This window comes from Notamacropus eugenii, chromosome 2 (assembly GCF_028372415.1).
Source record: "Notamacropus eugenii isolate mMacEug1 chromosome 2, mMacEug1.pri_v2, whole genome shotgun sequence".
Classification (NCBI taxonomy): domain Eukaryota; kingdom Metazoa; phylum Chordata; class Mammalia; order Diprotodontia; family Macropodidae; genus Notamacropus; species Notamacropus eugenii.
In genome coordinates, this window is record NC_092873.1 from 216,838,213 (window position 1) to 216,864,682 (window position 26,470).

A 26,470-nucleotide genomic window follows, 5' to 3' on the forward strand; every position below is an offset into this window, starting at 1 on the left:
TACAGTTTAGTCTTAAAAGTTTCCTGGGTCACTGAGAAGTTGAGGGGCACACTGCCAGGATTTCAGGTGGGAGAGGTGGGCAAGGAGGAGAGAAGTGAAACTTGCAACTAGATCTTGGTTACAGCAAAGCCAGTTCTCACTGTTAACTTTCAGATAAATGGGAATATATTATACTTTCATAGAAGTATAATATATAATGTATCATTAATATATTGATGTAAATCTTTTTTTTGAAGAGCTCTACTTTCTTTGAATAAACATAATGATTATTCACCACTGTTCTCTTAATGAATTTGAAGTATTCTTTGTGACAGATTTTTTTAAAAAAAGAAATTGAATTGTGAAGACTTTTAAACAAAATATTTTAAAAAATACCACCACCTTGGAGTTAAATTTTCTTCGGTAACCCTAGAAAGGCTGAAGTTTTCTAGAAAGTTAACACAACAGGGAAGGTATTTGGTGGGTTTAGTAACTGAGTACAGTTTTTTGACCTTTTTCTTGTTGTTGTGTCCTTTGACAAACAAAGGTGCTGGGATAACAGGTCACTGGTACTTCCTATGCCTGTCAGACCTTTAAAGATAAGATTTAATTAAGATAGGCTTTTGTAAATGTAATCATGAATTTCAGAAAGTCTTGTTGATGTATCTTATTGATTACTGTTTAGGAATTCCTATTTTCGTTCAATATGCAAGTCAATGTTCACACGTTATAGGAATCAGTGATAGTTTTATGACTTCTGCTGACTTGTTCAAGAGTTGTGTCTGACTTTTTGTGACCTCATTTGAGATTTCCTCGACAAAGACTGGAGTGGTTTGTCATTTCCTTCTCTTAACTCATTTAACAGATGAGGAAACTGAGGCAAACAAATTAAGTGACTTGCTCAGGGTCACATAGCCAGTATCTGAGGACTTTCTGACTCCAGGATTGGAGTTCAATTCACTGCATCGCTTAGCTTCCCCTGTGTTCACTTAACTCTAGCTTATATTATTTTTCATTTTTCTTTTTTTTTTTTCTACCAAAGCTACTTTCCTTCTGTTTATGCTATATATGCATTAGGGAGGAAGCTCAGTATGGAGAAAAGAACTCTGTCTCTGGAGTCAGAGGACCTGAATTTCAATCTTGCCTCTGATGTTTCCTATCTGTCTAACTTTAGAAAAGTCACTCAACCTCGATGGGCTTCAGTTACCTTGTAAAAATTTGTGAAGTTTCTTCCAGCTCTGAGCTATGCTATGGTCTTATGAGAGTTACGAAACAAAAGTGCTATGTTAGGAATTCTTACAGGAGAGGAATCAGAGAAAACTTTAAAGGAGGTAGTGACAATTTATTTAGGCTTTAAAAGATGGATAAATAGTGAAGAAGGGAAGGGAAGACAATGCAGATAACAGGGAACAATGTAAGGTAAGGCTTGGAAATATGAGAGCCCAGTAAGTAAGGAAAGAGTAGTAGTAGTCCAGTCTGGTGTATGCAAGGGAGTATTATGAATAGGGAGAGAGATGGTGATATGTTGGGAGATGATGTCATATAAGGATGGATTAAAAAAACTATTTAACATTTATCCTGTAAGCTACTAGAGGTCATGGACTGTTTTTTGGTTTGTATTTGTATTTCCAGTGCCTTATACAGAGGCACCTAATAATTGCTTGTTGTATTGGACTGGGGGTGGGGTGGGAAGGAACTGAAGGCTGAAAAGGAATTTGACTTAATCCACTTGGCCCAAAGTGCAGAAATAGTGCCTATGGGAGATTTAGGGTAAATATAAGGGGAAAAAGTACTACAAACACCTTCCTAACAAGAGTTATCCAAAGTTCTATGGTCTACCTTTGAACATAGTTCCTCAGTCACTATTTTGCAATAGAGGCTGGATGACTTAAAGAGGTTTGTTGGTGTTATCATTGAAGGAATTTTTGGGGGTGTACAAGCTGTACTAGATAATCTCCAATGCTTTTTCTAACTAACTTGTGAGATAAATTTGGAAAAATAGGGTGGCACCATATTGTGGAGGGTTTTAAATGTCAGGTAGAGGAGTTTGAACAATCCTTGATGGACAATAGGGAGCCACTGAAGATATCTGAGCAAAGGAATAAGACAGTTCCTAGGTTCAGGCATAAGGAAGATTATTCTAATAAGGATATGCAGGTACAAAGTGGGAGATAGGATGCCCTATTACTAATCTATTGCAGTATTTCAGGGGTGGTAGTAGGGAAGGTCTCTATTATGTTAAAGCCAACGGGACTAGTGAGGAGGGAGGTGGGATGGATAGGAGCAATAATGAGGAGGTAGAACTGATAGGACCTGATAATAGAATGATTTGAAAAGTGAGGAAAATGGATGAGTCCAAGATAATTCCAGCATTTTGAGCATAGGAAACAAGGTGAATGGATTTGCCATAAACAGAAATAACTAAGCCAGAGGAAATAAGAGGTTTATGTGGTGGAAGATACCAAAACTGATTTTTGAATATGTTGAAATTGAGGTATTGGTATGACCTCAGAGTGGAGAGCTATTATGAGTTGTTAGAAATAAGAATCTAAAACTCAGAAATGAGGTCAGGATCAGAGATAAAAGTTGTGGGATTTATTTGCTTAAAGGGGAGTAGTCTAAGGCATTGGTGAAAGGGAAGAGAGAAGAAGAGAGGATCTAGGACAAACAAACCTTCCTGGGACAGTCATAATCAAGGTGCAAGCAAAATAGGATCTTTTGCTGTTTTTGTTTAGTATAATCAAGTGCCTCTGACTGAATCTTGCCTTTATCAATCAAGAGTCTTTACTAGGAGTAAAGTATAGAAACAAGAGTTTCTTTAACTAGAAACAGTATATGTATTTTTATTGTTAATTATTTTAATATGATTAAAGATCTTCCCTACCCATAAATGGGCCTGCCTATTAAGGGGAGTTTGATTAGGGAAGATTTGTGGGAAGGCCCAATAGTTAATGAGGCACTGGTTCTCAAGGGTTGTGATGCCCTCTGGCTCTAAAAAAGGTTGGTTAGTTGTTGTTCTTCCTTCTGGAAGAGGACCAAAATGACATCACCATGATAAAGTGAAGTTTCAGTGTGTACAACTGTCACTGATCAGATGAATACGAGCTCAGAATGCTCTACCGCAGATTGGACACAGATAGTCCATGTGGACATTTGGGGTGGATACTCCAAATTTGCACATCCTATGTATACTTTGTGTTGTTTCAGTTCTGCTTTGCTCATACAGCACAGCACATTTTCTGATGTGGGCACACCATGCTGAGTGGTCCTGTGCCAGTATCTCCCATGTCATGCAATCAAATCCAAAGTTCTTGAGAGAGACTTTGAGAGTGTCTTTGTATTGCTTCTTCTGGCCACTATGTGATCACCTGCCTCAGGCCAGTTCTCCATAAAATAGTCTTTTTGGCAAGCATATATTTTGCATTTGAACAACATGGCCAGCCCATCAGAGTTGCACTCTCTGAAGCATAGTTTGAATGCTTGGAAGTTTAGTTTGAACAAAGACCTCAGTGTTTGCCAAGTGATCTTCAGAATCTTCCTAAGACAGTTCAAATGGAAGCAATTTAGTTTCCTGGAATGGTGCTGGTAGAATGTCCATGTTTCACAGGCATACAACAATGAGGTCAGCATAATGGCTCTTCAGTTTGGTAGTCAGTGTAATACCTCTTCTCTCCTAAACTTTTCTTCAGAGCCTCCCAAACACTGAGCTAGTTCTGGCAATGCGTTGAGTCAACCTCATTGTCAATGCATACATCCCTGGAAAGTACACTACCAAGGTAAGTGAACTTATCCATAGCATTCAAAACTTCCCCATTTGTTGTAATTGATGGTGCCACATATGGATAGTGTGGTGGAGGCTGATGAAGCACCTGTGTTTTCTTGGTGTTAATTATTAGGTCAAAATTAGCACAGGCAGCAGAGAATTGATCCATACTTTGTTGCATCTCAGCTTCAGAGGCTGCATTGAGTGCACAATCATCAACAAACAGAAAATCATGCACCAACACTCCCTCCACTTTGTCCTGACTTGTAGCCTTTTCAAATTGAAGAACTTACCATTGGTGTGGTAGTTGACCTTAATGATGTGTTCATTTTCTTTCTTTCTTTCTTTCTTTCTTTCTTTCTTTCTTTCTTTCTTTCTTTCTTTCTTTCTTTCTTTCTTTCTTTCTTTCTTTCTTTCTTTCTTTCTTTCTTTCTTTCTTTCTTTCTCTCTCTCTCTCTCTCTCTCTCTCTCTCTCTCTCTCTCTCTCTCTCTCTCTCTTTCTTTCTTTCTTTAACATTCATTTTAACAAAATTTTGGGTTCCAAATTTTCTCCCCTTTTGTCCTCCCCCCAAACACCAAGCATTCTAATTGCCCCTATGACCAATCTGCTCTCTCTTCTATCATCCCTCTCTGCCCTTGTCTCCATCTTCTCTTTTGTCCTGTAGGGCCAGATAACTTTCTATACCCCTTTACCTGTATTTCTTATTTCCTAGTGGCAAGAAAATTACTCGACAGTTGTTCTAACACTTTGAGTTCCAACTTCTTTACCTCCCTCCCTCCCCACCCTTTCCCTTTGGAAGGCAAGCAATTCAATATAGGCCAAATCTGTGTAGTTTTGCAAATGACTTCCATAATAGTTGTGTTGTATAAGACTAACTATATTTCCCTCCATCCTATCCTGTCCCCCATTACTTCTATTCTCTCTTTTGATCCTGTCCCTCCCCACGAGTGTTGACCTCAAATTGCTCCCTCCTCCCCATGCCCTCCTTTCCATCATCCCCCCCACCCTGCTTATCCCCTTCTCCCACAGTTTCCTGTATTGTAAGATAGATTTTCATACCAAAATGAGTGTGCATTTTATTCCTTCCTTTAGTGGAATGTGATGAGAGTAAACTTCATGTTTTTCTCTCACCTCCCCTCTTTATCCCTCCACTAATAAGTCTTTTGCTTGCCTCTTTTATGAGAGATAATTTGCCCCATTCCATTTCTCCCTTTCTCCTCCCAATATATTTCTCTATCATTGCTTGATTTCATTTTTTTAAGATATGATCCCATCCTCTTCAATTCACTCTGTGCACTCTGTCTCTATGTGTGTGTGCGTGTGTGCATGTGTGTGTGTGCAATCCCACCCAGTACCCAGATACTGAAAAGTTTCAAGAGTTACAAATATTGTCTTTCCATGTAGGAATGTAAACAGTTCAACTTTAGTAAGTCCCTTATGACTTCTCTTTGCTGTTCACCTTTTCATGCTTCTCTTCATTCTTGTGTTTGAAAGTCAAATTTTCTTTTCAGCTCTGGTCTTTTCATCAAGAATGCTTGAAAGTCCTCTATTTCATTGAAAGACCAATTTTTCCCCTGAAGTATTATACTCAGTTTTGCTGGGTAAGTGATTCTTGGTTTTAGTCCTAGTTCCTTTGACTTCTGGAATATCCTATTCCACACCCTTCGATCCCTTAATGTAGAAGCTGCTAAATCTTGTGTTATCCTGATTGTATTTCCACAATACTTGAATTGTTTCTTTCTAGCTGCTTGCAATATTTTCTCCTTGACCTGGGAACTCTGGAATTTGGCCACAATGTTCCTAGGAGTTTCTCTTTTTGGATCTCTTTCAGGCGGTGTTCTGTGGATTCCTTGAATATTTATTTTGCCCTCTGGTTCTAGAACCTCAGGGTAGTTTTCCTTGATAATTTCATGAAAGATGATGTCTAGGCTCTTTTTTTGATCATGGCTTTGAGGTAGTCCCATAATTTTTAAATTGTCTCTCCTGGATCTATTTTCCAGGTCAGTTGTTTTTCCAATGAGATATTTCACATTCTCTTCCATTTTTTCATTCTTTTGGTTTTGTTTTGTGATTTCTTGGTTTCTCATAAAGTCATTAGCCTCCATCTGTTCCATTCTAATTTTGAAAGAACTATTTTCTTCAGTGAGCTTTTGAATCTCTTTTTCCATTTGGCTAATTCTGCTTTTGAAAGCATTCTTCTCCTCATTGGCTTTTTGAACCTCTTTTGCCAATTGAGTTAGCCTATTTTTCAAGGTGTCATTTTCTTCAGCATTTTTTTGGGTCTCCTTTAGCAGGGTGCTGACCTGCTGTTCATGCTTTGACTGCATGTCTCTCATTGCTCTTCCCAGCTTTTCCTCTACCTCTTTAACTTGATTTTCAAAACCCTTTTTGAGCTCTTCCATGGCCTGAGCCCATTGAGTGGGCTGGGATACAGAAGTCTTGACTTCTGTGTCTTTGCCTGATGGTAAGCATTGTTCTTCCTCATCTGAAAGGAAGGGAGGAAATGCCTGTTCACCAAGAAAGTAACCTTCTATAGTCTTATTTCTTTTCCCTTTTCTGGGCATTTTCCCAGCCAGTGACTTGACTTCTGAATATTCTCTTCACACCTACTTCACCTCCAGATCCTCCCAGCCAGTGCTTGGGGTCTGAGATTCAAATGCTGCTTCCCAGCCTCAGGGCTTTGGGCGGGGACAGGGCTGCTATTCAGTGTGAGATTAAGTTTAGGTGCTCAGGTGGGGGCAGGGCCGCCTCTCGGGCTCAGTTCCCTCGGTGGGGGGGGGGGGGTTTATGTGGAGACCTTCAACAATGGATCCAGGCTCCTGCCTGCTTGGGGAGCCCCGGTCTGCTCCCGTCTCCACTGTTGCCTCCTGAGGGGGCCTGAGTTATGGGGGCACCCCACTCCTCTCTCAACCCGCCAAAGAGACCCTCTCACCGACCCCCATCACTTGTGGATGGAGGGACTTGTGTGGCCACTGGAGACTCCGTTCCTGAAGCCTGCTCGGATCTGCTCCTCTCGGTGCCGCGGCCGCGACAGGGCTGTGCTCAGCTCCCAGTCTGCGGCGCGAAGGACCTTTTGCGAGAGGTTTGCGGGTCCCTCTGGAACAGAAATCTCCTTCGCTTCAATGTTCTTTGGCCTCTGGTGCTGCAGAATTCTCAGTGAGTTGCTGTTTACAGATGTTCTATGGGTTGTGGGTTCAGAGCTATGTGTATGTGCGTCTTTCTACTCCGCCATCTTGGCTCCACCCCCCAATGTGTTCATTTTCACTGAAAGCATTTTACAACTTGAATGAAAACATCATGCTAAAAAGCATGAGAGCAAGCACACAGCCCTGTTTCACTCTATTGGTGACTGGGAAGGCATGAGAGCTTTGTACACTATCCACAACCCAGGCAAACATGCCCTCATGAATAACTGACATATAATACTGATGAACTTCTCTGGGCAACCAAATTTCGACAACTTTTATAAACCCTCATGACTAACAGTGCCAAAGACCTTGGGCAGATCTACAAACGTTGTGTACGAACCTCTGTTCTGCTCCTGGCATTTCTCCTGGAGTTGTCAGGCAGCAAACACCATGTGAACTGTTCCTAGGCCCTTTCTGAAGCCACACTGGCTCTCAGGTATATGCCCATCTACCAGGTGAAGGATCAGCCTATTAAGGAGGAGTCTAGCAAGAATTTTGCCAGCAGTGACTAAGAGAGAGACTCCACTGTGATTGTCACAGGACAATCTATTCCCTTTACCTTTATAGAGATGGACAATGGAGGCATCCTTGAACTCCAGGGGGATAACCTCCTCTGGGCATATAACCTAGAAAATTTTAGTCAGCTTTTGTATGAGCAGTGGTCCCCCTACCTTGTAAATCTCAGCTGGAATAGAATCAGCACCAGATGCCTTGTCACATGAAAGGAGCCTAATGGCCCTCAAAACCTCCTGTTCAGTTGGAAGTTTAGCTAAGGAGGGATTGACTTCAGCCTGAAGTAAATGGTCAATGGCTTCAGCATTGATTGATGATGGTCTGTTGAACACTATGGAAACCCATCTCTCTAGGATCGTGTCCTTATCACTAATCAATGTGGCTCCATCACCACTGAGTAGTTGTGATGCACCATAGGTTTTGAGTTTATAAATAGCTTTCAAGGAAACATGAAAGCACTTTGGATTGTTACCATCAGTATAAAACAATTTCATTTGCCTTCTTACTGAGCTGGGAATCCTGTATCTCTCTAAGCTTTGCTTGTACTTTTGATGGAATTAAATGCCTTCTTAGAGACTGAACTCTCCTGCTGGTAAATCCTGTGGAGTTCTCATTTTTCATTTAGCAACTTCTGGATTTCCCCATTTTCATCAAACCAATCTTGGTGTTTGTGAGTGTTCTGACCCAGATGAGCAAATGCTGTGCTGTATACCAGATCTCTGAAAGTTGCCCACTCCTTTTCTGCTCCACTGTTGCCAACTATGTTTTGGCTCAACTTTCCCTCCAAGTTAGAAATAAATTGTTCATGCTCTAAAAAAGGTATACATATAATAAATATATAAATATAATAAAAAAGGTATAAAACAGGTTTTAGTTTGGGGCTTACTGACTGGAAGTGTTTGTTTGACCAAATGAGGACTCTGGGAAGTGGCAAAAGAAGCCCTCTGGCTTTAAAACACAGATGTCAATGCTTTCTTCTCTGGTAACTATGGTCAGACAGTTGGGGTCCAACTGTGGTGAATGATATATGTTCTTGGTTAAAGAAATAACACATGTATTTGATTAAAGTGATTGTTAACTCCTTAAGTTGCCTTTCCTTTTATGAATGTAGGTCTAAGAAGCTGTGATAGCAGGCTCCCTGTGTATGTTGGGGTGCTTACTGTTAAAGGTGTTTGGGAAGAGAATGAGGAGCCAGCACAGAAGACAGAATAGTTCTTACAGTTAAAGAAACTGAAAGGTGAGAGAGACAGAGAAAGGAGGAAGAGAGAGAGAAAAAGGAGAGATAGACACACAGAGATAGAGAGAGCATTAAGAAGGGTTTACTGAAACCCTTTATGTTTAGGAAATATTCATGTTTTTAAGCACATAATAAAGTTATTTTTTAAAAAGCTTTGGAAAGGTCAAGAATGATGACAAGTGAAAGATGATTGAATTTGATGTGTAGGAAGTCACTTTAGAGATACAGAGTGGTAGAGACCTGATTATAAGGTGTTGAAATAGTGATAAAGAAAAGGCCTCAGGTGTAGACTTAAATAACATTGGTGAAGGGAGAGAAAATGGTAGCTTATTGGGATAGAAAGGTAAGTGAATGGTGGAACTGGGGAAACTTAAGCATGTTTGTAAGACAATAGCAAGGAGATGATGGCAAAGGAGAGACAGAGGATGAACGCTGAAGCAAGATTCTGGAGGAGGCGGAAGATGGTAGGATTAGGGCATTAGGGGGTATTAATGTATGCTTTTGTGAGTACAAATATCCTGTGACAAAAAAGAAAGGAAGAGAGAAGGTTATGGATATTGAGAAAGTCTGAGAGGTAGAGAAGGTAACATGAAGGAATCCACATAAGATAGCTTCAGATAGACTATTTGCTGTAAAAGTAAGTGGGGACAGGTATAGGGTAGTTAGGTACAAAGCAGAAAAAAAACAGTTGCTGAGGTGAATGAGACAAGAACTGTTCTATCTGTTATCTATCTGCTGATGTTCTATACCATGAGTTTAGTACCATGAAGTCATTAAATTTCTTGTGCTTTACTTACTGTTTGATACATTCAGTTTTGTAAAACTTGCCTAAAATATCCACTCATTTATAGATTAAGCAAGCAGGAGCAAACTTCAGCTTATAGAATGGTGAGTATTTTCAGAGACATATACTTTGAATCAGACTTGGAGAAATCACTGTTTAGTACTATTAGTGATATATATGTGTATATATCTGCATATATACATACATATATTCATATATATATACATATACAAACATGCATAACCCTAAATGTATGTATAGTGATGCTACTGTGCCGTAGCTATAAGATGCTCCAGAAAAGGAGTTCTTAATTTTTTGTATCATGGACCCTTTTGGCAGTCTAGTGAAGCCCATGGACCCCTTCTTTGAATCATGTCATTAGATGCATCAAATAAAAACCATAAGATTACAAAGAAAACCAAAACTTAGTGAAAACAAAGATGCAATTTTTCCCATTCAAGTTCTTGAATGTCCCTGAAATTTGCATGTGAATCCAGGTTAACGACCTTTGTTCTAAAGATTTCTTTAGAAAATACTCACATGTTCAGCATATGGTCTTGACTGAGAGCCCATGTAGCATAGTAGAAAAAGTATTGTATGTGGAATGAAAAGACCTGGGTTCAAACCTCACCTCTGCTATATGACCTAGATAAATCTTGTTACCTCCTTGGGATCTCATTGGTAAAGTGAGCAGATTCAGGTCAACTAAACATTTATTAATACCTCACTAAAGCCACAGAGATGTCCCTGGTGGGCATGAGCAGTCTATAGTACACTTCAAGTGAGGAACTGGGCAGAGGAAGTGGCAAAAAGGTTGTCATTAGAGAAATGTATGACTGAGGGGAAAAAAAGATTGGCTTATTATGTAATTATTTAGATGAATAATTGAGGGATGGCTCCATTGACATTCTGGAAATATTAAGAGTTCAAGAATAGATTTATAGGAGGGTATGGACAAGAGTTTAAGAGGCTGAGCTGACATAGATGGTTTATGATAAGTATTTTTCACAGGAATAACCATATTGATGAGATCACAGATCCACTGAGGTATAGAAGGTTTCTAGTTCATATAGGTCTGTTCAAGGCCCTGAGCTAAGTGATGGTGGGAATAGACAAAACTGACATGATCCCTTGCTTCAGGGTGCTTATATATTCTAATGTGGGTATAGTTGAATATGAAATGTACACAGATAGGCATAACACAATATACAGTTATAGGGCAAAGAAGAAATCCAGGCAAAGTTCTCTTGGAATACTTAAAAAGAGGGAAAGAAAGTTTTCAGGTAGGGAGTATAAGGGAAGAGTTGGTACCAGACCCTTGAAAGAAGATGAAGATTCTAAAGGGCAGAGATCTTAGGAACTCAGGGTTAGCAACTACCTCCAAGGTCAGTCTAGTCTAATTCCTTCTCCATATCTTCATTGTGTTCATCCAGCTTTTGATTATAAGCCTTGACACATGCATTGCCAGAGCTAGCTCAGTGTTTAGGAGGCTCTGAAGGAAAGTGTGGGAGAGAAGAGCTACTAGCCTGCCTATCACACTGAACATCCACAAAGTCATTATGTTGACCTCAACATATCATATGCTTGTGAAACCTGGACAGTATATTAGCAACATACCAAGAAACTGAAATAGTTCCATTTAAATTGTCTTGGGAAGATTCTGAAGATCACCTGGTAAGATAAAAGTACTGGACACTGAGGTCCTTTCTCAAACTAAACTTCCAAGCATTCTAACTCTACTGCAGAGAATGCAGCTCTGGGCTGGCCATGTTGTTTGAATGCCTGATGTATATTTACTTAAAAGACAATTTTTATGGAGAATTCATACAAAACACTCACATGCAGGTCAGAAGAAATGATACAAGGAGACTCTCAAGGTCTTTCTGAAGAACTTTGGAACTGATCCTGGGCAAAAAGACTGCCCAGCATGGTATTCCTACAACCAAGAATGTGTTGTGCTCTTATGAGCTAAGCAGAATTATGGCAGCTCAAAAGAAACATGAGATGTGCACTTTAGAGACATCTCCACTCGAAATGTTCATGTGGACTATTTGTGCCCAACCTGAGGTAGAGCCTTTTGAACCTCATTGGTCTGATCAGCCACAGTCAGATACACTGTACACACAGACTGCAACATAATGATATAATTTTGGTCCTCTTTGAGAATGAAGGACAACAACTATAAACCTGTAGTGAAGATAAATCTGCTACAGTGGCAGTCTGTTCCATTATGGAATAGTCTGGACAGCTCTAATTGTTAGAATATTTTGGCTTCTATCAAGCCTAAATCTGCCTCTCTGTTGCTTCTACACATCTCTTTTATTTCTGCTTTCTGAGACTAAGCAGGATTCCTCTTTTATGTCATAGTTTTTCAAATACTTGAAGACAATTATCTCCTCCTTCCCCTCTCCCACTTCAATAGAAAAAAAAAATCTTATAAATAAATATGCATAAATCAAGCCAAAAAAATTGCCAAATTGTTTCCACCTGAAAATGAATGTCTTCTCACCTTGAAATAATGACCTCTTAGGACAGCAGCATGCTTTATTATTCCTTTTTTCAAAATATGGTTAGTCATTGCATTAATCAAACTTTTAGTCCTTTAAATTTTTTTTCTTGAGAATATTATTATTGTATAAATTCTCCAGATTTTTCTTATTTCACTCTGCTGCATCAGTCAATAAAAAAATCTTTTCCCAGTTTCTCAGACTTGGATCTTCATTCTGCATCACTCTCACTAACAGGTTGTACCACATAGTTCAGACTTCCTCTTTTCTCTTTATAATCTCTCACCTGGTGATCTTATCTGCTCCTATGGATTCACCTTTCGTCTCTTCACATGGTTACCAAATCTGTTTACCCTCACTCTTCTGAGTTCCATTCCACATCGCCAACTATCTATTGGGCACTTTGTACTAGATGTCTCATAGGCATCTCAAATTAAAAATGTCCAAAACAGAACTCATTATCATTCCTATTCAAATTCATCCCTCTTTTTTAACTGGCTTTTTTCGTTGAATACAGTGCTCTTTCTCCTAATGTCCATCTGGTAGAATCTCTACCTTCCTTTAAGACTCATCTAAAGAATGACCTTTCTGGGACCATTCTCCTTGCCCAATTGCTAGTACCTTCCCCTCTAAGGCCTCTTCTTTATAGTCTACATTTTATCTTACATCAATTAATGTATATGTTGTTTCCCCTGTCTGAATGTAAATTCCTTAAGGACAGGGACTATTTTTACTTTTTCTGTGTGTCTCCAGTGCTCTTATTTGTTGACCAATTAATTGAGTGACTAAAAAAGGTAATATGTAAAACTAAAATCATAACAATTAGATTCAATTTATTAGTTATCAAATGATGGCTAGTGTATAGATTCTATAGATTCATGATATTTTAGGTAAATTTTAAGCATGAAAAGCATATGGAATGCCACATAGATTTCATTGATTGACACAGCATTCAGTAATCCAGAATGGAGTCAAAACATTTTGGTTATTCAGTGGGAGGAATCTATAAAATAAGCAACAATATAAAGGAAGGCTCAAGGGCAGTGCCAGGAAATGAAACTTGTATGTGCAAGGTTGGTTAAGGAAGGTCTATGAAGTGAATATGCTGAAAGTAGGCCAACAAATAGGTCAAGGATGGCGCATACAAAAAACTTGCTGGGGGTTCTGATCTTACAATGGTCCTTTGTCTGCATCTGCCCACACATTTCCTTGTGGACTTCTGGGTTTACCTCATTTGGCCACATGTCAATATATGATGTACAGGCTGGCTTCAACATGTAAGTACACCATTTGAATTTTCTGCCATACCACAAGGCCTCTAAGAAAGAAAAATTGCTCCTTCTGGCCAATCTCTTGGTTTCCTTGGAGGTCTCAAGGTACTTAACTAATGCATCTATTTGGTAATCACCTCTGTTTAGATGAGACAATAAAGTGGCATAGTGGATAGAGTGCTAGACTTGGAGTAAGAAAAATTTATCTTAGATCCTTATCAGCTGTAAGCCATGGGCAAGTCATTTAACATCTCTCAGCCTCACTTTTTTTTTTAAATTATTTGTTTTCAGTTCTCAACAATCACTTTCATAAGTTTTAAATATTCACCCCCTCCCTCCCCATGATGGCATGCAATCTTATGGGTCCTACACATACATTCTTATTAAACATTTTTTCACATTAATCACGTTGCATAGAAGAATTAAAACAAATGGGAGAAACCATGAGAGAAACCAAAACATAACACAAGAGAAAAGAGTCTGTTTCATTCTGTGTTCTGATTCTACTTCTTTCTCTGGATGTGGATGGCATTTTGCTTCATGGGTCCTTGGGTCCTTCCATTGCTGTGAAAAGCTAAGTTTATCAGATATTGTTCTTGGACACTGTGGCTGTTACTGTGTACAGTGTTCTCCTGGTTCTGCTCACTTCATTCAGCATCAGTTCATATAAATCTTTCCAGGTTTTTCTGAAGTCCTCCTGTTTGTCATTTCTTATAGCACAATAGTATTCCATTATATTCATATACCATGACTTGCTGAGCTACTCCCCCATTGATGGGCATCCCCTCTTGATTTCCAGTTTTTGGTCACCACAAAAAGAGTTGCTATAAACATTTTTGTACATGTGGGTCCCTTTTCCATTGTTTATGATCTCTTTGCAATATAACCCTAGAAGTGATATTGCTGGGTCAAATGGTATGCGCATTTTTATAGCCCTTTGATCAGCCTCATTTTCTTCATCTATAAAATGGGGGTGATAATAGCACCTTCCTCATAGGGGGACTGTGTAGGTTATTCTAGAAACAATTAGGAAAGAATTTGGAAACTACTACTCTTCAGTTAGTAGAGTTGGATGAGGAGATTCAAGAACAAGATAACTGGGGGTGACAAGAAAAAGAAAACCCAATAGAGAGGTTTGTCAAGCCTCAATGAGACCTTTCAAAGTGAAAGGAATTGGAAATTGTGAGGAGCAAGGTCTACCCATGGTACTGTGGAGGGATTGGATACAGTCATTCCCATATCATTTAGCTCCTTAATTCCTCCTCCATGTCACATTAAATTAGCAAGCATTTATTAAGGCCAGGATTATGATTTGTTAAAAAAAAAAATTAGTCAAGAACAAATACATAACAATTCTTAATAAGTCAAGAATCCTTAAAACCTTTTATTTTTTTAATTTTTGCTTTGAATTTAGTTTCATTCTGAACAAGGACCAAATAAAATGAGCATTTCTTTATACATAGTAGAAAAGTACATGAAATATAAGTAGAAGAGAAAAGTACATGAAATATATGAAACTGCAAATTATGTATAGCCTACTTATTTTTTTAAATATGACAAATTCAGCATGTTACTTTCAAAGCTGCAACTTTTGGTGATTCTGTTCTTCCTTCTCTTCTGTGCATTAAAAATGCTTCAATGACTCTTTTTTCTTTTGTTTTATTTTTTGAACATACTATGTCCCTAAATTTCTAGTTCTTTGCCACCACTAAAATAGCTGCTATAAAATATTTTTACATTTTGTATAATATTTTCTTTCTCTGATCTTTTTGGGGCATAAGACTGAGTGGTATTTCAATAAACAGATTAGTAATTTTCTTGGACGTAGTTCAGATTAGTTTACAGAATGACTGGACTGTAATATGAAACATTCCTTTTATCCTGGAGCCACTCAAACAACTGTCATTTTTCTTTTTAAAATTTTGATCATCTTTGCCAATCAGACGGGTGTGATGTGGACCTCATAGAGTTTCATAATTTGTGCTTCTGTAATTCTTTGTGATTTGGAGCATTTTTTCATAAGATTGTGGATAGGCAGTACTATTTATATCCTTTGATTATATCTATTGGGCATTGGCTCTCATTCTTACAAATTTAAATTAGTTCCTTATATATCATGGATATGACTTTTATCAGAGAAAACTTGCTACAAATACTCCCCCTGCCTTCTCCCCCAGTTAACTGTTTTTCCACTTCTAATCTTAACTTCATTGGTTTTGTTTTTAATTCCATTTCATATTCTATAGTCCTATCTGTCCATTTTTTTATCATGAACTTTTTTCCTATCTTTACCCTCTTTCCAGTGAAAGGGTATTTTCTTCCTTGTGGAGTCTGGGACACTAACAACAGGTTCAGTTTGTGTATTTCTGTATGAGGTTTACAAAAGCACTTTTCTCACAACAGACCTGTGAGATAATACTCTGCAAATACTTTTTTTAAAACCACCATTTTACAGATGAGAAAAATGAGGCTCACATAGTTTATTTTCCAACATTATTTGAGTTTTCACTCTCCATCACCCCTATCCAGCAATCCACATATTTTGGTGATTCTAATTTTGAATTTTTTTTTTTATAATTGTGGAATCATACATCAGGAACTGAAAGGGGCCTCAGAGAACATCTGGTCTAATTCTATTATTTTTCAGATGACAAAATTAAGACCCAGAGAGGTGGTGACTTGCTTATGGTCAGTGAGCATCTTAGTACTCATTGGGTATTGGTAATGACCATCAGATAATGAAATTGATCAAAGCCCTTTCACTCTAGAACCAGTGATCTTTCCTGTCCTTCATCATCCACCAACCTCATTCTAGTTCTAAACTTCCTGTTCAGATTACTGCAATCTCAAAGATTCTAACATCGCTCCCTTGCTTAGAAACCTCTAGTGACTCTCAGTTATCTACACAGTAAACTCCAAAGATCTTGGCATTTAAAGATTCCAACCTCTTTCAAACTTTTGTTTCCCAGCATTCTAGCAGTCAGTCAAATGCTTCTCACTATCCTGAATATACTCAATTCATGTTATTTTTCTGATTTAGAATGCTTTTGCTTTTCTTTTTCTACTCTCTCTTTCTCTCTCTCTCTCTCTTTCTCTCTCCCTCCCCACATCTTACTTTCTATTCTCTTTACATTTCTTTCTTTACCTCAGGGGTGTGCTGGAGTCAGTTCTTACAGACTCATGAGAACCTCCTGTTAAATTACATCAAAAATGGGCAAATTAGGGCTTGACTTATTATTACTATTAGTATTATTATGTCAACACTTAAAGTGAAGAAAAGTTTATGATGTTGATCAAACTTAAAAAAAGTGGGTAGCCTCCTTTTTTCCCCAAGGAGTCAGTTACTTAAACATTTACCAGCATACCCCCCTGCTTTGACTCCTAACCTTCAATGTTTGAAACTTTATATAGCCAGGCAACCCTATTGCCTTTGCCCCTTAGTCAAAGGCTACTTGAATAGTAACACAACTATGTCACACCTGTTTGCCTCCTGTTTCCTATTGGAATTGAAGCTCCCTGGGGGCAGGGACCATGCCTTAGATATTTGTACTCCCTTTCATGACTAGTTGACATTGTTATTTTGCATATAACATCGAAGATGCTCAGTAAATAATGAATGATAGCAACTATCAATCAAATATTTTGTTAAATTCAATGGCAAATTTTTGAAGATTTTTCCAGTATTTCTAGGTTCCTTATCCAAAGGTGGTTACTGATTTAATCAAATGGGTTTAAGACTAGACAGTCAAATATATTTGCATTTCTTTCTTTTTTCCCTGAACTTATTGTTGTATTTCATTAAGAAACTACTATCTACATCTTCTGTACAGTCTATAGCTGTGAATGAATTTCCTTTGGGCTTTTACCAGAGGTAGAAAATGTGTTTGTGCATACCTTCCCATTTAAGCCCTACCCATGCCCCATCACCTGTTGCATAAAGACTTCTTTCAGTTGTGTTTTTATTGGCTGTTTGTGAAGAGCATACTTGATTAAATTCAAGGTGGCACAGTGACTGTGTTTTAAAAGGTGAATTTAGAAAAAAGTGAGTTGGAATCAATCACCTCAACTGACTGAACACAATGTTCTTTCCACCTTTTGCTTTTCTGCTTAGATTTAGAGTTGGACAGGAATAAGGAATTAAAAAAATGAAAACAAGGCAACTGTTGAGACAAGAACAACTACGTAGGAGCAAACTTTTGGAGACCTGTAATTCTTTCTAATCTTGTTTCAGCTTTCCTTCCTTTTGAGAGTGGAATGGGGATGGGCAGCTCTGAGGTGGAAGTAATATACTACTACGTTTTCCTCTTCTCTCATCTGTCTTATGGGTCTAAATAAGCTTTTAACTATTGCTTAGACAGTTACCTTAACGCTAGAATGACCAGGTATGTTAATTGACCCCAAAATTGGTTTGGTTCTTAGAAATATTCTTAAATCCTAGTTCTTCTAAGACTTTTGGGCAATGGTAGAATCACACTTCATGAAAGCATGACAATAATTTAACTGTAAGCAAGTCTGAATTTGAGAATTTTGAGAGAGGTGCTAACAGGTTAGGAAGGGCAATAGCACCATGGAAAGAGCATTGACTTGGGATTCAGAGGACTAAGTTCAAGTCCTTTTTCTGTCACTACTCATGTGACCGTGGACAAATCACTGAACATCTCTGCTTCTCAATGTCCTCATTTGGAAAATCAAAAGACCCTCTTCACTCAAATCTATGATTATCCTTTGAATAAAGTAGAAAGAGAACTTATAGTTATCACTTTTCCTTAACCTGATCAAGTTTTATAAACTTTTAGCACATCAAACAGGTGTTTAAATTTCTAGCTTTTAACCTTGCATTTAAGAGAATAAACATATAACTGTTAACCTTTTAATGTCATGTGATATGCTAATAGCAAGAAATGATGACTGAAGAGAGAATGAGAACAAAGAAATTTGCTACTAATTTGATGCTCATTTTCTACTTGAAGACTTGTAGTAAAGACACTCGTAAAGTTGGTTAATCAGCAAGCATTTATTAAGTACCTACTATGTGCTAGGCCCTGGGGCTAAAAAGACAAAAATGAAGCAGCCTTTGAAATTGAGCTTATGTCAGATAATGTGTATATATGAGAAAGAGACTTAAGTCTGTTATGGTGATAATTCTCTTAAAGCTAAATCAACCCGTTCCTGATGATCTCCTATGAACTCCTATCAAACCTCTTTGATTTGGGTAATTGATCATTTATTCTCTCCCCTGTTTGAGGTTAGAGTATCTTCTTTGCAGTTAGTAGGGAAAAAGCCTTGGAAAATGGAATTATTCCTTTGTTCTTAGCTTCTGGTTGTAAAGAAAATTGCTAAGGATGACCTTTGGCATGATTAGAGATAACCAGTTAAGACCTGAAGACTTGCTCAATCTGGCATATACGTATAGTGTTTCCTATTGGATTGCTTAATACCAGTTTGAGGATAAGCTGTTGGCTCTGTCTCCTGCCTTAGAGAAATTCTTTCCCTTAATGTCCCTTGGGGACCCCCAAAAATATCAAATACAGGGGATTGAGGGGATTGTCAGATATGTCATAATTTCGGTATGGGTTTGACTAGATGACCACTGAAATCTCTACCAGCTATGAAATTTGGTAATATTCCCTTTGTTGTCACGAGGAATGTGAGCTTCTAGAGCTCATGGATATGTTCATCAGATGTGCTAAATGCTACAAGTGTCATTTATTTCCTTTGGTTTATAACAGCCCATGTGCATTTGATTTGGGGGAAAGTTATATCTTAGAAGCAATAGTGATGATGGTGGGAAAGCAGAAGCGGGTTGAGAATAATGGGATCTGTAGGTCTTGTCAAATAAGTACCAGGCTAAAGCTGCAGAAGAGTAATTCCTTTATGAATAAAGATCATGATTTAATTGTTCTTGGTTTTTTTTGTACTAAAGTAGAAGAAAAGAACATAATACTGGGAGTTAGTATGATGGTTTTTTCTGGCTGTGTGGCCTTGGGCAAAGACTGAGCTTCCTTGACCCATTTTCATCTAAATGTTTGCACCAGATGCTTTACAAGGTTTCTTACAAAATTGACTCTCTTTAAGGCATCATATTAAGAAGTTAAACATAATCACATTCTAACAGATTTTTAAATTAAAAACTGCAGTTCATTGAAAGCTCCACTTTTTAATTTTGTGTTTATTTTTAATGTTTATTTTTCTTAAGTTCTTTCTTAATTTCCACAGACAGCTCACCTGGGAGGGAAAAGCAAACAACAAATGTAGGATTTTTCCAAGCGAGTTCCTCAGGTGGTTAGCATATCTGGAACATTCATTGGAAAGCAGAGAAGCCATTATATTACCAGTCAGTTGGATGTCAAATATGTTGGAAAATTTTCCCTTGCCTAATGATTGAGGTTTGGAAAAGAACCTGATAGCATCATCTGTAGAACAGACTCCTCCAACTAAAACTACAAAGTGTTTTATTCAAAAAGTTTTCAAAACTGCAATTTTAATTACCCAACCACTATTACCACAACTCATCCTCATCCAAGGGCTTTGTGTTCCTTCTCCCCTGTATTCAAAACACGCAGTAATGTGAGTGATATTTTGGTCTGCTATTGCAAATGTAGATGACTATATTATTGGAACATTTTTAAAAGCTTGGCCTTTCTGTCATCTTTATCACTTAAAACCCAGGCTCTAGGGCTAATTTCTGAATTCCCATTCTCACTGGCAGGTCAAGTCCTTAAAAAGCCTACTACTCCCTACCCTGCTCTTCCCCCCCACCCCCCCAAATTGTAGGGATAAGCCTTGATTACTATAATAGCCTGGTGGTGGATCTGCCCGCTTCAGATCTCTTCCCACTCCAATCCATTCTCCATTCAGCTAGAAAATTATTTTCTTAAAACACTAAGTCTGATCCTCTCCCCTCAATAAACTCCAATGGCTTCCTATTGCCTCCGGGAACAAATACAAAATGCTCTGTTTGGCACTCAAAGCTCTTTGTAACCTGCCATCCTCCTACCTTTTCAGCCTTCTTACATTTTACTCCTCAACATATACTTTTCCATCTAGTTAGCGACCCTGGCCTCCTGGCTGTTTCATGAGCCATTTCTTGGCTTCTGGAATTCTTTCTAGCAGTCCCCTATGCCTGAAATGCTCTTCTTCCTTCGTTCCAAATACTAACCTCCCTGCCTGGCTTCTTTCAATCCCAAATAAAATCCCACCTGCTACAAGAAAACTTCCTCACCTCTCTTAATTCTAATGCCTTTCTCCTGTTAATCATTTATCCTGTATATAACTTCCTTTGTATATATTTGTTTATGTGTTCTCTCTCTCATTAGATTGTAAGTTTCTTGAGGGCAAGGATCGTCTTTTGCCTCTTTTTTGTATCCCTAGAGTGTAGCACAGTTCTTGGCACGCAGTAGGCACTTAGATGTTTTGGGGATTGAATTGAAAAATTGAATCCAAAGACAATGAGGTGTGGTTTTTCTTTTACTATGGGGCATGAGTCCCTACCAGTTCCCTTAGGATTATTAGTTGATAGTAGTTAGTCAGCTGTACTTAATTATATTTTAGATAGAGGTATTAATAAGGTAGTATATGGCAAGAACATATAGTATAAAACAACCCCTCCTTCCGATTCCTGTGATAAACACGATCTCAGGTACATACAGAGTCCAGAGAAAAGTGGGCTCAAGCTCAAAAAACAGAAGTGGCAAGTGGCTAGTTGTAACTACTAGTTGCTTGAAGTCCTTTTCATACCTTTTTGGGGGTGTTCCTGGAATTCCTTTCAGGCATGGTGGAGCTTTCTGTTGGGCTCTTGCAAAGGTTTGAAGTTGCTGCTTTCTAGTGTGTCTGGTTTGTTTTTGGTTCTCAGTGCCACCAGTTACTGCTCTTCTCAGACCATGCCGATTAAAAAAATCTGAATCTTTTTAGCCCTCCAATTTTAGCCCTCCAAAAAGGTCTTCCCCTTGGCAAGGGTTTGGGAGAGGAGACCCAGGCTCTTCTTGTCCCCTTCTTTCCTCCCCACTCTCCAAAGTGATTCATCTCAAGAGGTTGGCTGAAATTCTTCTCTTGAAATTGATCACTGGAATTGATGCAGGGTTTTGAACTGGTCTGACAAATTATACAAAACAATCCAAAATAATTTCTTTTGTAGTATAATGCCATTTAATCCAATGGCTTTCAAGGACCTATCACAATTATTATGCTTTTGATTGTTTGATTGATTTAATAGTGATGGCTAAACCTCATTCTTACCTAGTTTATAGTTTGATTCAGTTGAGGTGTTCTTAACTGAAAAGGTAGTTAATTTAAGTGGGGGTGGGACTGATCCATTCATTGGGCATCCATCCTTAAGGAAAAAAAGATTCTTTTTGAACTGAACCTGTGATTTTAATGGTATAGAAAGCTGCCCGTGAGGAACTTTCTTTTCCAAAGCAAATCAGTACCTTCTCTGTAACTCATTCTTCCTTTCTTCCTTCCTTCTTCCTTCCTTGTTCTTTTTTTCCCTTCCCTTCCCTCTGTCCATATAGGGTATCATACCCTTACTTGGGGTGCTCTGCCCAAGGGAATATAAATTTTTGATTGCTAAAGCCTCAAAATACATCTGAGTTTTATGGACTAGATTTCCTTCTTAAAAACCATGCTTTAAACCCAAATCACTCTGGCTCTCATTGATTGGCCAGGTCAATTCACACTTAGTGGTCATTGTTTGGGCCCTGACTGGCTCCGAACGAATGTAAATAGCAATTGTTTCTGTTTTGTCCAGAAACCCTGACTATCTTCCTTCCCTATATTGTTGCTGGTTTTTTGTTTTGTTTTGTTTTTTGATTAGGTAAAGAGGCCATTCTCTGCCTCATTTTGCCTAGCCTTAATCACCAAATGAATGAACGTTGCCTCAGTCAAACTGAGACCTGTGAAACACCTTAGCTTAAAAAGGCCAAGGTCACTGCATTCTGGGCCATTTCCAGATGTCCTGATCTATATTTTACCACTAGATCCAGAGGGCTCTGGAGGAGAAAGTGAGGCTGGTGACTTTGCACAGCCCTCCCTCCCTTAAATCCAATTCACTTGTGTGTCATGGCATCGTCTCCCTGATGTTGTGGTCCTCCTCTAGAGGAAGGACACACAACAGCTAACAAACAACAAATAAACCTCTGCAACTTATGTACTATTGGAGAGTTGCCTGAATCACTGAGAGTCTAAATCCAGGATCCTGCAACCAGTTTGTGTCAGAAATGGGACTGAGATCTAGACTTTCCTGGTTCAGAGGTCAGCTGTCCATCTGCTATATAACCTACTTCTCTTTTCATCAATTTTATCTGAGGTGACAGAAGGCATCAGGGGTCTTTGTTGACAAAACCAAACAAACAGGAAAACAAGAATAGTATCTGACCTTTTATAAAGTGTTTTAGCCCTTTATATGCACTTTAAATACTTCATATTTTAGCCTTATAACAACACCATAGGTGTGAGTACTATAGGTAATCTCAGTCTCAGTTGTGATGTGCCTAGGATCACATAATAAGAAGCAGATTGAACTCAGGTCTTCCTGGATTCAAGTCCAGAATTCCATATATTACAGTTGTATTTGAACTTAGGATCTCAGAATTTTCATTCTATATTTTGGTCACAGAACTAGTTCACTTTCTTTCCTCTACCTTTTTTTTTTTTTTAAAAATAGGCAAAGTGATTTCATGGAAGAAAGATAGCTAGATTATGGATTTGAATTCTACCCAGTCTGCCCCCAAATTCTAGTAATGCAAATGTGGTTTTTGGAAAGTCACTCAATCTTTCTATGACCGTTTTTACCTTCATTTACAAAATATGAAAAATATTTGTCAGCTGCTTAAGCACAGCATTCCTGACAATCCCTATAGTCATTTAGAGGAAATAAATTGTCTGAAGTGATGACTTACTCTTAATAAATACATTTTTTCATCCTTGCAAAAATGCGACTTATTGACATTTTTGGAAAGTCAAAGATACATGTCAGTCTTTTGTTTTGAAGTTGTTTTCAACTGCATTTCTCTGTTATCTCTTAAAAGTCATCTCTTTAATTTTAATGTTTTAGAATGATAGTAGTAGTCAATATTCATACACTTAATATCAAATCCTCTTTATTTACTGAACTGCTATAAGAACATTAAGGGTAGAGTGGTGAGGATATATTCATTGGAGGCAATGAAACCTTAGTTCTAGCCTCTCCTCTGTCACATCCTGGCTGTGTGACTCTGGACAAGTCACTTAACCCTTCAGTGTTACTTAAATGTAGTTTCAAAGAAGGTGCATAGATAGAGGGTTTCCTTCTGTGGGAATTCCTTCTACTAAAAAAATCAATTCATGTTTGGTTCATTGGGAGTCACCAATAAGCGGGAACAGAATTTCTGGTTACTGTTTCTTATTTTTGTCCATTGTGGCAGTTTTGAAAGAAATGATTTCTGTCTGCTAAGGATGAGAGCAAAAATCACTAGGCTATTTCTTAGAATTACTTGCCTCTTTTACAATTCTGACTGTACCAGGATAGAGAAAAATAATTTCTTTGTCACTAAATAAGATGCCTCAAAGTGATATTATTGTACATATTGCTACAATATTGCTATATGTAGCATATCATGCATAAATAATTAAAATTCATGAGTGAAAAATATATAGAATTTATTGCATCATCTGGTTTCTTCCAGCTAATTCCTCTCAAGGGAATAGTTTTTAAGTCATAAGTAGGATGAAATCTAATGCACTGAATAACATTTGTTAATTTTTAGCTAAGTCAATATTTATGTAACTAACAAAATATTTCTTTGCAAGCACCCTATCGCTCAATTTAAAATCCTAATTGGAATAGTTTGAGCACATGCAGAGCCAGGAAAGTGTGAGTAAATGGTCCTAGATAGGGCTATACTATTTTGCGTAGAGCCCTGAATGCCAGAGGAACAGGGAGTCATTGTAGAGTTATGAGGACAAGGTCTGTGGTAGGAAGAGAAGCAGTGCGATGCTTTATTTGGAGAGAGAAGAGAATGAAGGTAGGAAGATCTGCTTAAGCAATTTGAATAGTTGAGAGAGCAGTGATGCTTAGCACAGTGCCCGCCACATCATAGGCATTTAATAAATGTTTATTGATTGATTCAGATGGTCTTTACCAGGGTGGTCACAATAGACTTAAGACATTGTCCCAAAGTGATCAGCTGACACTTTGATGATTTCTTCCCCTTCTTCTCCTTCCCCTACCAGTAGCTGCAGCAGGTGGTACAGTGGGTAGAATGCTGTATTTGGAGTAGGAAGCTTGAATTCAAATTCTGCCTCAGATACTAGCAGGATAGACCCTGTGACCCTGGACAAGTTGTTTTAACTTCTCTTAGCCTCATTCTTTCTCTTATAAAATGGGGATAATAATAGAATCTACCTCACAGAGTTGTTGTGAGGATCAAATGAGATAATATATGTAAAGAGCCTTGCAAACTTTAAAGGGTTTTATAAATGATAACTTTTTATTGTCCCTTATTTCATGTAATCCATAACATTATATTAGGCTTACCATTAATATTAGGTTTCTTTTAAATGTTGGTTTTTCTATGGGTGCTTTTTCTTTGGGTGAAATACTAGAAACGAAAAAGAATAATATAAATAAATTAAAGAGCACAGTAATAGTTATATTGTACAAAGATCAGCTGTGAATGACTTAGATTTCTTGGCAATACAAAGATCCAAGGAAATTCCAAAGGACTCATGAAAAATGTTATCCATCTCAAGAGAAAGAATTGATGGAGTCTGAATGCAAATTGAAGCACACTTCTTTATTTTCTTTTTGGTCTATGTTTTCTTTCACAAGATGACTTTGCATGGCTGCACATGTATAACCTATAAAATTACTTGCCTTCTTGAGGGGGTATGGGAAGGAGAGAGAGAAAATTTGGAACTCAAAATTTTAAAAAATGAATATTAAAGTTGTTTTTACATGTAATTGGAAAAATATTAATAAAAATGCATTCAAGTACACACATTTATTGTAATACCTATGGTATATACTTTATAGATAGCCCTACTCATTATTGAACTTTGTCCTTTGTATGCTTGCAAATTCTTCCACATTAATTTGCTTTTTCTGCAGATTCATTGACATCCAACCTCTATGGTACTTGTTTATACTTTAATACTATAGGGATCTGTAATTTTGTTAGTGTGAGTACTTGTTCCACCAATGCAGGTTTCAACCCCCTCTGTAATTCAGGGGGTAGTTTTTTAGAGGTGCTGGTGAAGAAATATTGAGTCACTCTGGTGAACTTAGTGTGTCTGGTTATTGGACAGCAGACAGACTTTTCCTCACTGGACTTGCTCTTCAAATCTTTTCAGATTAGCAGGGCACATCATCAGTACTTTCATTCTACTGAGCTAACTTTCCATAACCCAGGCCCAGGGTTACTTTTCTGGTAAAAGGATCTGTTGTGAATAGAAGGATTAGTATGATTGTCTCCTTCCATGGATTTACATGCCCTTTAGGAAAACAGGTCAAATGATAGACAATATAGAAATTTACCCAGGTAAAGTGGGAGGTTAGCTTTGCTTAAATCTTACTTCTTCTCACAGCCTTTCTCCCACTTTTATCATTTGGCACGGGACACTAAACTCAAAAGCATAATTTTATAATTTGTTCACAAACATTTGTTAGAACTCATCATGAATAAAATCTAAATTCTTGGGTTACAAATGGTGATTTTCATCATACGAACTATAAGGATAGTTGAGATTGACTTCTCTCTAACCTTTGTCTCTTAGAATCCTGAGTTTCCTTCAAAGTTCAATTTCAGCACCATTTTCTATATGAAATTTTTCCTGACCTCTCTAGATAGTAGTGCCCTTGTCCCCAAATAATTGCTTACCTATTTTCTACATATCTAAATATATTGTATCTTTGTGTATTTATCCCCAGAATCTAGCATAATATCTGGCACATGATAGTGCTTTGTATAAATATTTGTTACTGGACTGATTCATGTTCTCTACTTAGACATGTCACAGGAGATAACATAGTACAATGAGGACCTGGAATCATATCTTGTTTCTGATTGCACACACACACACACACACACACACACACACACACACACACACACACACACACACATACATATGCATGCGCGCACAATCCTGTGGGTATTTAGAAGAAAGAGAAATTAACTGGATCCAGATCTGCAATAATTTTATTTAGTAGGTACTTATGAGGGGGGAGGGCATTCTTGGCTGAAACAAAAG

General features: G+C 38.0%; 1 protein-coding gene across 2 annotated transcripts in view; it reads left to right on the forward strand.

Annotated features, from left to right (window-relative positions):
- Positions 1–26,470, forward strand: part of ENPP1 (ectonucleotide pyrophosphatase/phosphodiesterase 1) — a 99,263-nt gene that overhangs the window by 856 nt on the left and 71,937 nt on the right. The window contains exon 1 of one of the 2 annotated variants that reach the window (XM_072643348.1): positions 1,813–3,755. The exons of the other annotated variant lie outside the window; for it this stretch is intronic. The gene's annotated coding sequence lies outside the window, so the exon portion shown is untranslated. Of the gene's footprint in view, positions 1–1,812; positions 3,756–26,470 lie in introns of those variants that run through there. 2 annotated transcript variants of the gene reach the window in all.